At 34.2% G+C, this 12,495-nt stretch overlaps 1 long non-coding RNA gene across 2 annotated transcripts; it reads left to right on the forward strand.

Moving 5' to 3' along the window:
* The first annotated feature begins 2,183 nt into the window (after window positions 1-2,183).
* Window positions 2,184-6,985, forward strand: LOC118049206 (uncharacterized). 2 transcript variants are annotated; one of them, XR_012169211.1, is made up of 4 exons: window positions 2,184-2,291; window positions 5,330-5,408; window positions 5,743-5,970; window positions 6,751-6,985. It is a non-coding gene; the product is annotated as an uncharacterized lncRNA (long non-coding RNA). The 2 variants fall into 2 exon arrangements; XR_012169210.1 differs by having other exon boundaries at window positions 2,184-2,287.
* Window positions 6,986-12,495: the final 5,510 nt, after the last annotated feature.

A 12,495-nucleotide genomic window follows, 5' to 3' on the forward strand; every position in this document is an offset into this window, starting at 1 on the left:
CGTCAACAACCCGCAGCCACAACAGGTCACTCACACCAACAACAGTAGATCTTTGTCAGCGGCGGCACACCTACCAGTTTCATCCTCTCCCCGCCATCGGCAGATCGGACATCTAGCTGCCGCAACCACTCCGTGCCACAAAAAGCCCACAGAGCCACACCGAGCTGCTGTCTCCACAGTCCCACAGTGCCGCCACAGCAGAGTTGTCTTCAGCAACCCAAAATAGTGTTACAAACCATCTGCCGTAGCCACCACTAAATTGCACCCTCCAGCAGCAGCACTAGCCGCAGCCACCACAACTCTTCTTTCAGCCCTGGCGACGCCTCAACAGCAGTATCAACATATCAATAGTCACGCCTCGTTGCCAACAACAACAAGAAGGAAACTCAGCGAAGAGGATTGAAGTACAGAAGACAGTGGAGGTGAAACTAATTACCGTGTCACGTCATCAGCCACACCAGCCCTCTGGATCCATGTCATCCACCACGTCAGCAGTCCGGAGCCACATCAGTCCAGTCATCTACGCCACGTCAGCAGCAACACCATGTCATCGCCTATTGCAACATCAACTATCACATAATTTGAGGTCCATCCGTGATCAATTCCACAACTAAATCTTGGTTGGTAAATAAATCTATTTTTCGGTTTGTTGATTTTACCTTTTTGGTATTGCACTTGTTATTCGAAATTATCATTAATATTACTTTTGTGCCAAAAAAAAGAGAAGATCATAAAAAAAATCTCACCTAACATTTTTAATTGTTAATTTTTGTTCATCAACCTCTTTCATCAATGATAGCTAATATCTTATTCTATTTGATAATTATGAATTCTTGCTTGTGACATCGTGTTTGATTAATCATTTACACTTAAGAATCTAGTATTACATGCTTACAATTTTATTAGTGTAATTTGTTCTTGATTAATCTCCACATTTAAGAAAAGAAAAAAAGATACATAAAAAAATTATTAGCTTTATTTTATTTTGTGATTTTACATGCAAGAACCATTTGTGATGCCAATTCCATTTATAAGTTACAGCGTTACAAACCATCTGCCGCAGCCACCACTAAATCGCACCCTCCAGCAGCAGCACCAGCCGCAGCCACCACATCTCTTCTTTCAGCCCTGGCGACGCCTCAACAGCAGTATCAACATATCAATAGTCACGCCTCGTTGCCAACAACAACAAGAAGGAAACTCAGCGAAGAGGATTGAAGCACAGAAGACAGTGGAGGTGAAACTAATTACCGTGTCACGTCATCAGCAACACCAGCCCTCTGGATCCATGTCATCCACCACGTCAGCAGTTCGGAGCCACATCAGTCCAGTCATCTACGCCACGTCAGCAACAACACCAGGTCATCGCCTATTGCCACGTCAGCTATCACATAATTTGAGGTCCATCCGTGATCAATTCCACAGCTAAATCTTGGTTGGTAAATAACTCTATTTTTTGGTTTGTTGATTTTACCTTTTTGGTATTGCACTTGTTATTCAAAATTATCATTAATATTACTTTTGTGCCAAAAAAAGAGAGATCATAAAAAAAAAATCTCACCTAACATTTTTAATTGTTAATTTTTGTTCAACCTCTTTCATCAATGATAGCTAATATCTTATTCTATTTGATAATTATGAATTCTTGCTTGTGACATCGTGTTTGATTAATCATTTACACTTAAGAATCTAGTATTACATGCTTACAATTTTATTAGTGTAATTTGTTCTTGATTAATCTCCACATTTAAGGAAAAAAAAAAGATATAAAAAAATTATTAGCTTTATTTTATTTTGTGATTTTACATGCAAGAACCATTTGTGATGTCAATTCCATTTATAAGTTACAGTGTTACAAACCATCTGCCGCAGCCACCACAACTCTTCTTTCAGCCCTGGCGACGCCTCAATAACAGTATCAACAGATCAGCAGTCACGTCTCGCTGCCAACAACAACAAGAAGAAAACTCAGCAAAGAGGATTGAAGCACAGAAGACAGTGGAGGTGAAACTAATTATCGTGCCATGTCATTCGTCACGCCAGCCTCTGGATCCATATCATCCACCATGTCAGCAGTCCGAAGCCACATCAGTCTAGTCAACTACGCCACGTCAGCAGCATCACTATGTCATCGCCTATTGCCACAGCATCATCAGTCATCGCCTATTGCGTCAACAGCATCACGCCTATTGCCATGTCAGCAGCATCACCATGTCATCGCCTATTGCTACGTTAGCTACCACATAATCTGAGGTCTTTCTGTGATCAATTCCACAGCTAAATCTTGGTTGGTAAATAACTCTATTTTTTGGTTTGTTGATTTTACCTCTTTGATATTGCACTTGTTATTCGAAATTACCATTAACCATTACTTTTATGCCAAAAAAAAAAAAAAGATCATAAAAAAAAATCTCACCTAACATTTTTAATTGTTAATTTTTGTTCAACCTCTTTCATCAGTGATAGCTAATATCTTATTTTATTTGATAATTATGAATTCTTGCTTGTGACATCGTGTTTGATTAATCATTTACACTTAAGAATCTAGTATTACATGTTTACAATTTTATTAGTGTAATTTGTTCTTGATTAATCTCTACATTTAAGAAAAAAAAAAGATATAAAAAAAATTATTAGCTTTATTTTATTTTGTGATTTTACATGCAAGAACCATTTGTGATGTCAATTCTATTTATAAGTTAGTATTGCATGCATTTGTGTCATGATCATCTAGTGTTTTAAGTTTAAGTTTACACTTACTGTAGACTCAACCTTTAGTGATATTCTTATGACCATTTAAAGGGAACTGCAAACTTAGGTGATTAACATGTTTAAAAGAATTAAAGCCCAAGAGAGTTTTCAAATAAGGCACTCAAAAACCAATAAATATCACAAGAATAATCATTATGGATAAATTCACTCTGAGCGTAACCAGTATGACTATCATTTAGGTTACTCACAATGACTTTGATGCAAGTCTTGAGTCCTAACAAAATAGAAGCCCTTACTTTTGAAAGGTCGTCATGACCTTGGATATTTGATATGTGGATTCGTGATATGATAGATTATTTAAGTGATATAACTTGTCTTATAATATAAAAGTTAGATTTGCTAAGATGAAACTCATTAATGAAGCCAAAATTTATTGGAGAGATGTTGAGGATTGTTTAAAGATGAGAGGTAAACCTCCTATAACTGATTGGATCAAAATGAAACAAAAACTTCAGGAAAAGTACTTACCCTAGTCTTATAGGAATAAACTCTTAGACCAATGTAACAATCTAAGACAAGGGAATAAGTCTATCAATGAGTATATAACACAATTTAACGATTACATGATTAGATGTGCCATAAGAGAGAATGAAGCCATGACTTTGTGTAGATTTTATAAAGGCTTAAATGATGATCTTAGAAAAGAAGTTGTATTTCAAGGTGTATCTACCCTTAATTAAGCTTATATCTTAGTTCCAGAGTACAAGTTGATCATGAAGAATCAATGGATGACTCGTCAGGGCTCTTATAGTATCCCTACTAGGTCCTAATTCAGAAGTAGTGATTCTTTGTTAGGTGCTCCACCCCATAGACCTAATCCTAGTAGAGCCCAACTTTGTAAGAAAGATAAGGGCAAACGAGTTGTTAATGAAGTGTTTAAGTTGAGTTCAAAGGTTAAGTGTATTAATTGTTTAGGTTTTGGTCATATCTCTTTAGATTGCACCTCAAAACCCTTAGTCATCCAAAAACATAAGGATATAGGTAAAGAGGAATATTGTAGTGTTGAAGTGTATGAGTCTAATCTTGAGGATTTTAGTGACCTAGATGACGAGGACGTGCAAGAAGAGGGACCCAACACAATGAGTCCACATGAGCTTGAGAATGAGGTTAAGAAAGAGTCTGATATGTCTGCTTTAATGGTAGAGGAAGTTTTAGGGAACTTTTCAGTTGAATCGCCTATAGAGATAAGTATGGTCTTAGAAGAGTCTCATGATATTAGTCCTCCTAAATTACCTGATTCCTTACCCCACATGCTTGGTGTCCAGCACATCATAAGTTTAGAGCAACATGTTGAACTTCTTGACCCCCTTACCTCATGCATGTGATGAGGAAGATGAAGATGAAGATAATTCTAGTTTACTTGATTGTGTCTATATCATATCTACACAGGTTTCAAAAAATGTTTACCCCATTCCACTCAATCATTTAGTGTTCATGGTTACAAACATGAAAAGCCTACAGAACACCTTCTCATATCTCGTCACGATAGGATGTCTAAGTTAGTTAAGTCGTTACCATGTAGGGCTCATAATTTGCATATTGAGATCATGAAACAAATTCAAGCAAGTAATAAACAATACAAATTTCGAGCTGATTTACTTAAGTATCATGATGTACTTAATGTTGGAGATTATTTCATGATACAGAGTAGACTTGAACGGTGTTCTTTGGAAACCGATCATAAATTGCAAGTAGTGTTGGACCATTCAAAGTGTTGCAAATGATTCAATCAAATAATTATGTCATTAAATTGCCATTAAACTTTGATATTAGCTCTACTTTTAACATGAAAAACCTCAGTATTTATAAAATACAACCTATCCCTAATACTTCTTTTGATACCCCTACCTCATTATCCATATTTTTGGCACAAAATGAACATATTAATGCTACGTTGCATGCACAAGTTGTTTTTACTAGGGATGGTGAACTTCAGCAAATCTCAGTATATGGACTCGACAATCAGATTCAGGCTATACTTGGATTATCAAAGAGATATCACAACAACTTGATCCTTATCCTTAAGAGGGTTATCGGAGTCGTCTTGACTTATACTCGACGGGGTCGAGTTCTTCCAACCCGGGAAGAATTGGTGGGGACACCGAACTTGAAATATTATTTATGCACGCGTATGATCATAGATGATGGAGGATAGCCCAAACAATTGAGAAATTGGGCTTTAACTTATGTTTTGAGGTTTAATTTATATGAACTTTTAGTTGAGGTTTATTAATTTGGCTTTATTTGTTGGGTTTGATTTAATTATTGGTGGGTATTTTATTTAGTGGGCCATAAGCCCAATCGCTTGTTCTAGTTAGGGTTTTAGTATTTATACCCTACGTTTCTAAATGTTAAGGAGTTTTTGATGATTAATGAAAATATTGCAGACTTTGCATATCTCCAATCCCCTTTCTTTTCTTCTTTAGCTTCTTTCTTTCTCTAAAACTTCTTTCTTTTTTTGCTTTAATTCTTATGATTTATTGTCCCACATCACTACAATTATCAAATCATCACTACAATTATCAAATCTTGATCTGGTTGCTTCATCTATATTCAGAGGGGAAAGGTCTGCCGCAACGCCGGCCACCTCAAAGATTCAAAATGATATAATTGGTCTTGCACTAACAGATGCACAAGTGAGTTATTGTTTCTTGCCTTTTTGAGGACCTGTGTTGATGATGCTTTATATTTGTTACTATGCTGTATTTTAACATGAATTATCTTTCATCAATCATTTTTTCCTCTTTATTTATTTGGAAAGCTTAAAATAATTGTTATAGCCATCTGGGGCATTTGGTTGATTCTTAGTCTTAAGGTGGCCTGCTTCTCTTAGTGGTTCATTTTAAGATCCACTAAAACCTTTCTTTCCTTCAATATTTATTGGCATCTTTGGTAACTGCATATCCTTCAGAGTTCTTTGGCTTTAATTGCTCATTCACTGTTTCTTGTTTTTGTTATTTTGGCTTACAGAAATTGCTTGGAGAATACGTGATATGGTTAAAATCAAACAGTGCTCATGGAGGGAAACTATACAAAGAATCATTTGAAAAATGATGGACTTCAGTTGACTATCCAACCTCCCAGATACATTTAGAAACCCATTATTTGGCGAAACAAGTTGACCTCAACATGAGAGTGACGGAGAACTTCAGTGCTAGGGTCACTTCAAAGCTATTTGAAAAACAAATACGTGAAGTGGTTAGTTCTAATTTTCTGTGGTCATGCGCCAAATTTTCTTAAGTTGCTTTTAGACAATTTTATAAGCTCGTTGAGCAAAAGCTGGCATCATTAAATAATTAAACAGTCTGGTATAGTCTGTGTCAAGGCATATATATTTTGTTCAAACATAAACAAATTTCCTGCTAACAAACTATGATACCTTTTGTGTCATGAGAGATTGATAACACTTGATTTTCTCCATTCTCTATTGCATGAGTGTAGAATCTGGTGTGCACTGGTGCATTTTTGGATTTTTAGGAAGGTGGAGCCTTGCATAAAATAACAAATTTGTCTGCTAGCAATTTACGAACAACACATTATAGCCTGGATAATTTCTGGTGGCAATAGTGGAACCTTGGATGAAATAACAAAATTATCTGGAAGCAATTTTAGAATGACACCTTGTAGCCCAATTAATTTCTGGTAGCATTATAACAAAATTTTCTTGTCCACATTGCTAAAGTGTACTTGCAAATATTTTATGTTCGTGCCATATTTGCATGATTGATATCATCAAATTCTTTGAAGACATCGTTCAAACTTGACATATTTTCTGGCTTACTCCCCCAAATTTGAACTTGAATGGCTGGTTTTTCATATTTTCACTCCGCATTTGTGTCACGAGTCCTTGTATTCTGGATCCATATCAAGTTATCAGCAAGCAGTTCTTGTTATTATGTCTTTTCCTCCGATGATATCTTTGAATCCAAACATGCAACAAGGTATTCAATATCTGATTGAACCTTTGCTTTATAATAGGTTTGTAGCAATTTCGACTTTTCCAGCCCGTAGGCAAGCAATGGCAGACCAGGTAAATAGGATTGCAGATGGCCTTGCACGTGAAGTTGAAGAGGCCATGCAGAAGGATATCATGGAAACTGTTGGAAATTTGGAAAACTTTGTAAAAACTATTGGCAAGCCTTATCAAGATGCAGCACAAAAAGACTGGACAAACTTTTAGATCTTCAAGACTATCAAATGTTGATAAAAAACTACGCATTGAAATACAAAATGTTCATGTATCATGACAAAATGATTTTAAGTTTAAACTTCATCACCGGCCAGTTTTCCCTCAGGTATTTTTTTTTTTAAGCAAGTGCAAAGCTATGATAGTATGAATAAAAATACTGTTTAGCAAATCTATGCTAATGATGACTTCAGTTTATTGATTATCAATTGAATAAAAGTTGTGGAATCTATATCGAGCTGATCATTTGCCTGATGCAATGCAAACACCTTGTTTGAGATGAGGTGAATTAACCATCCCTGACGAAATTTTTTCAGGTATCAAAAGCATTGCCGTATTTTCCATATATAGCAATGGGTATTTATCATAGTTTGTTCTATGTTGTTTAGTTTTGTTCATGGACCATAATTTTCCTCGAGCTTGGCGCCTAAGCTCAGATTTTTGACCCTTTAGTTAAATATCTAAACGCCCTGCATGCTTGGGTTGAGTAATCTCAGCATCAGCTTCTCACCACAACAATATCTAAATGCCGACCATCCATAAAGTTTGTCGTCGGATTCTTGCAGTGATCTTTTTTTTTAACAATGCAGCAACCAGTGATCTCGTGACATCTCTGCAAGATTTGCGTGGTTCTTTTTGAAAATCATCAAGGGACAGTAGCATGATCACTTGAAGGACGAAAAGGCAAATACTACTATAATGGTCAAAAGGTATGAGAGAGTGCGCACCCTTTTTTAATTACGCCATGAATTTTGATTCCTCATCGTCTTTCTTTGTAAAGATCTTATTGAAGCAGAGATTGACAAATAGCCACGCATATTTAACAAAGTTAAATAACCAATCAGGGGATTAGGGCTTTCGTGCATATGGGGCCAAGGCGATAGCCAGACATCATGACTTTAAGTTTTAGACGCTCTTTTGCCTTTAGGGTCGATCCTTTACTTCGGCCAATCTAAAACAAAAGCATACCGAGATTGATAGCGAAAGCAAATTTGATGGCTGGGGCTGCGAGAGAGTGTGTGAACAGCACATATTCTTTGGTCTACCTCACTGCTAGCCCTAGCACATGGACGCCTTTTCTTGGATTCAGAGAAGGATAAAGGCTTTGTTTAGGACCGCCAACGAATATATACTACTAAGATTCCCTCGTTCAAGCTTAATAGGTTTGGTATCTAGCCTTGCTCAATTGGAAACTGCTTTTAATTGCTCGATTCAAAGAGCTGGTTTGCTCAAAAAAAGAAAAAAGAAAAAAGCATGCGTGGTTCATTATCTCAACAGTGCATAGTGGCTGATTTAACAAGAATATCACAGAATAATCTTCATATTTATACTAACACTGAAGGATTAAACCTGGCTATCCCATTGCCTCAGCTTTATCAAGTTCTTTATTATAGTCTTCATGATGACATTTGATCATTTTGTTTGATGAGGGTGACAAAAATCTAGCATTATGTGATCATTTCTACGTGTCCATTACATATGTCTCTTTGTAACAAGCACATTAATCAAAATCATGACTTTTCTTAACATGGAAAAAGGAGAAGCCAAGTTTACACGATGCAACAATCGGAGGTTCTGGCTTTTTATGGGAAAATATATATACAAGGACCAAAAACAAAAGATTGGAGCTCTCGCAAACAATTCCTTTATTAGAAAGAGTATATGTAAACTATATATATATATACGTGTCCTTGCTGCATGCTTAGGGTTCGATTTTTGTTGTCTCTCTGATCGAGGATGGATTTTGATCATAATCCCATTGACTGTGATATTATCCATTTGCCTCGAGCCTACGTTACTGGGGAGGTTTAGACACAATCTATCTTATCTCTTCGGTCTGCAATGCCTGTCTTTCGCTAATGAAAAAGGCATTGCTCGGGTTTACGATCTCACTGAGCCGCGTTTCATGTTAGATTCGAATTTAGTGGCAAGCAAGGGGGCTAGTGCTGTCTTAATTATGGTTTTGAATTCTGAAGCATATATATTCGTTAAAATGGCTAGCTTTATTATCATTGGCCACCCATTCTACTTGTGGTAATGGGTATTCTAGCATTATTGGATCATTTCCCATGTTCTATAATCCATCCAACCTTGGAAGAAAAAAGTATTCTAGAGAATTCAAGAAATGCTTTCAAAGGAAAGATTAGTTTATTTGCAGTGGGAGTCTACTTTGACCGCCCGTTTTAAAACCTTGGAGGAAATCTGATTTGGTATTTGGCAGGACTATATTAGTTTATACTTATCATTAATGCTACTTGTGCGAAGATAATTGTAGTCATAGTTATCAAACTTGGTCCAACCAGATATATTTACTTAGAAAATCATTGCTTTAGAATTTAATCCAGATCAAGTTTGTAATTAGACTGGTCAAATATTGATTAAATCAAACCTGAATTACCATGTAAAAACCTAGTTGAGCTGATCGATCTAGCTAAAACTCTTTTGGGTCAAAAAGTTTACTTTGAAAAAATCAAATTGTTTAGAGCAAGATTTGAATATTAAATCTTTCATACTAACTAAAAAGCTTTCACCAACTCATCAAGTCCAACATAATATAGCTCTATTACACATAATACAGGTGAATTTGAGATTTTTTTCTTTTTAATTATGAGTAACTTTTTTTATTTTTAGTTCTTTTAAATCAAATGCAAGCTCAATCCACACCCAATCTTTTTAAGCTAATCTCAACACAAGCACACAATCACAATCCAAACATAAATAAAAGTAAAGATATATAGGAAAAGAGATGCACATAAAATTTTATAATATCTTGACACTAATTGCCCATTTCACTCACTAAATAGCTTCTACTTGCTAGAAAAATTTGTGTAAAACATATCAATTAGCACATTTAAAGTCAAAATAAAACTAGAGTTCACTCACTTTTAAGGTTTAAATTATATGGGAATTTAATTTACAACATAAGTTCTCTAATATGAAATATTAATATGATTTAAACAAATTATGGATAGATAAAAAACTAATCTCAAATTATTGTTTGACATGTTTTGGAGAAACCTATAACCTTTTAAAAGCTATATCCTATGTTAGAAAAACAAAAGGCTTTCCTAGTTGTTAGCAAGAATGTGAAAAGTTAACATTGAACCTAAAAGACACTCAAGTTTTTAAAGGATAGAGGATCTAAGTATAGTAAACTTTAGATTTTAAATCACACACGCGTGTATGCACGACTTAGCTCGTGCTCGGAATTTAGGTTGGGCTTGTGTTTACTGTAAAATAACTTTTTGGACTACATAATATTATTTTTTATCAACTTAATTTTGGATTTGTATTTGGTTCATGAAGAATGACTTTCTCTAGTCCATGGATTAAGTCTGGCCAGCTTCTTTAGTTTTACCAATAACTGACTATTTATAACCCGGATCAATTATTTCTATAAAATGTAATTATGACATTGTTTCCTTTTTAAAAATGAAAAAACCATTGGGTTTTAACAAGGCTTTCCTTGGTTAATTGAGTTTATAACTCAAATTATTAAATTTTTATTTTAAAAAAAAAACGCATTTGTACGTCTGAACATCTTTAAAAAAATAATTCAGACCTGTGACGTATTTAGGATCCGGTATAAATAAAAGCAAAATGACAAAGATGAGATTAGTGGGAGATTATCTGCTTTAAAGGAAATCTTTGCGCTTATAAAAAAAACTTGAATTGTTTAGAAGTAAACATGCATGTCCGTACAGTCTTTAGCATCTGATTAGACAGGCAAAGAATTGGCCAATGCAGAGAAAGGTACATTTGCACGTTAATTTGTTTAATATGATATGACAGATAGTAAGGTTTTGCATTTCAAGCAAAAGCATCATGATTACTTGTAATTATTGCAATAAAAGTTGGGAGACCGCTTGACTTCCAAGACATTTAAAGGTAGGATTAGTTTAGTGTTTAATTTCTGCCAATGGGTTCTTCTCGGTCGGTCGGTCGTAATATAATATTCCGGCTATCGAGTAGCCGAAAAGGATCTTTGTCTTCTTAATTAGTTCTCTCTGGTTTTATTTTTCTTTTCTTTTAAATTCTATTTTCATGGTGGTTGTTTGCATAAACATCCCTTGTTCTATTGGAAAAGTGAACCCTACTCCTTGCTTTTCATAGAATGGACGGTTCTTTTATTTCGATGCAGTCGATACATTCAGATGGGCTTGTTAATCATTGATTTCTCGCATGATAGGTGCAAGTTTTGCATTTCAAAATGTAGACTTAAAAGTTAAGAAATTGAATAAAATAGTGAATTTAATAGTCTTTAGCACCTGATTAGACCCGAAAAATCATATATATAAAAAAAACCATGAAGTGAAATTGAGAAGAATAATATTTTTTATAAAAGGATCGAGTTAAAAATTAAAAATAAAAAAATAAAGATCAAATTTTAAAATATAATATTATCAATTTGGATTGAAGGATAAAATTAAAAACCAACAAAACTTTTATAAAAAAAACCAAAGAAAAAAATAAAAATCAAAATAATGAAGACCAAATCGAAAAATATAATATTTGGTAAAAATATGATTGAATGATGGAATTGAAAGTACATAAAACTTCTATAAAAAAAAATAATAATAAGGACTGGAATTGAAATATGAATAACAAAAAGGGTCAAATTTTTATTTTTAAAGCAATAGAAAGGAAAAAAAAGTCCACTAATAACAAATTGGACCACTAAAACTTATATGCACCGCTGTACATAGGAAAAGATACGAAAAAAGACATAATTGAATGTGTTTTTTGGTACCGTAAACACACTTTTATATATATATGTATATTGTTTTCGACCTTGTGAAAAAATTGAAATGTCCTTGATAGCTATTGTTAAGCTTTTTGGGTGGAAGGGAAATGCTATCATTATATTGCTCTAGTGAATAGTGCAAATAAATCACCTGAGAGGAAAGGATCAACTGTGATAGTGATGGCAATTTTGGATTGGATGAAATCAAATAGGTGATCATATTTATTTTGGGTATTTTCTTTTAATTAATTTAACATAGATGGATATAAATATTATTCATACGATATATTTCAGATATAAAGAAATACAGAATCTAAAAAGTATCAGTGACATTCTGAAGTATAGTCTTATACATGTAGGAAACAACAGCTCATGGGTGGCAGACAGAGAATTATATAATTGTTGAGACCTCCTTAACTTTTACACTATGATTTTGAAAAAAAAAATAAAATTGATTGAGGGACCTACATAAATAAATAAAAAACTACAGTGACTAAGTTGCGGATGATCAAGAGCTAGTGGCTGTATAGGGACAAATTAGCCCGCCCTTAAATTCAGTTCGTAGCTTTGAATTCTACAGGTACTCCACATACCCAGACTAGGTTTTGACCCTAAGACATCAGCTCATAATAAAATAAGAAGGCGTACATGTTTGTTTTTTTATTTTAAAAGTTTTTTTTTTGAAAAAAAAAATTATTTTTTTAATATAAAATAATTTTAAAAAATAAAAATATATATTATTTTAATATATTTCAAAATAAAAAATATTTGAAAAAAATAATCATTACTATAT

The sequence above is a fragment of the Populus alba genome, chromosome 2 (genome assembly GCF_005239225.2).
Source record: "Populus alba chromosome 2, ASM523922v2, whole genome shotgun sequence".
NCBI lineage: Eukaryota > Viridiplantae > Streptophyta > Magnoliopsida > Malpighiales > Salicaceae > Populus > Populus alba.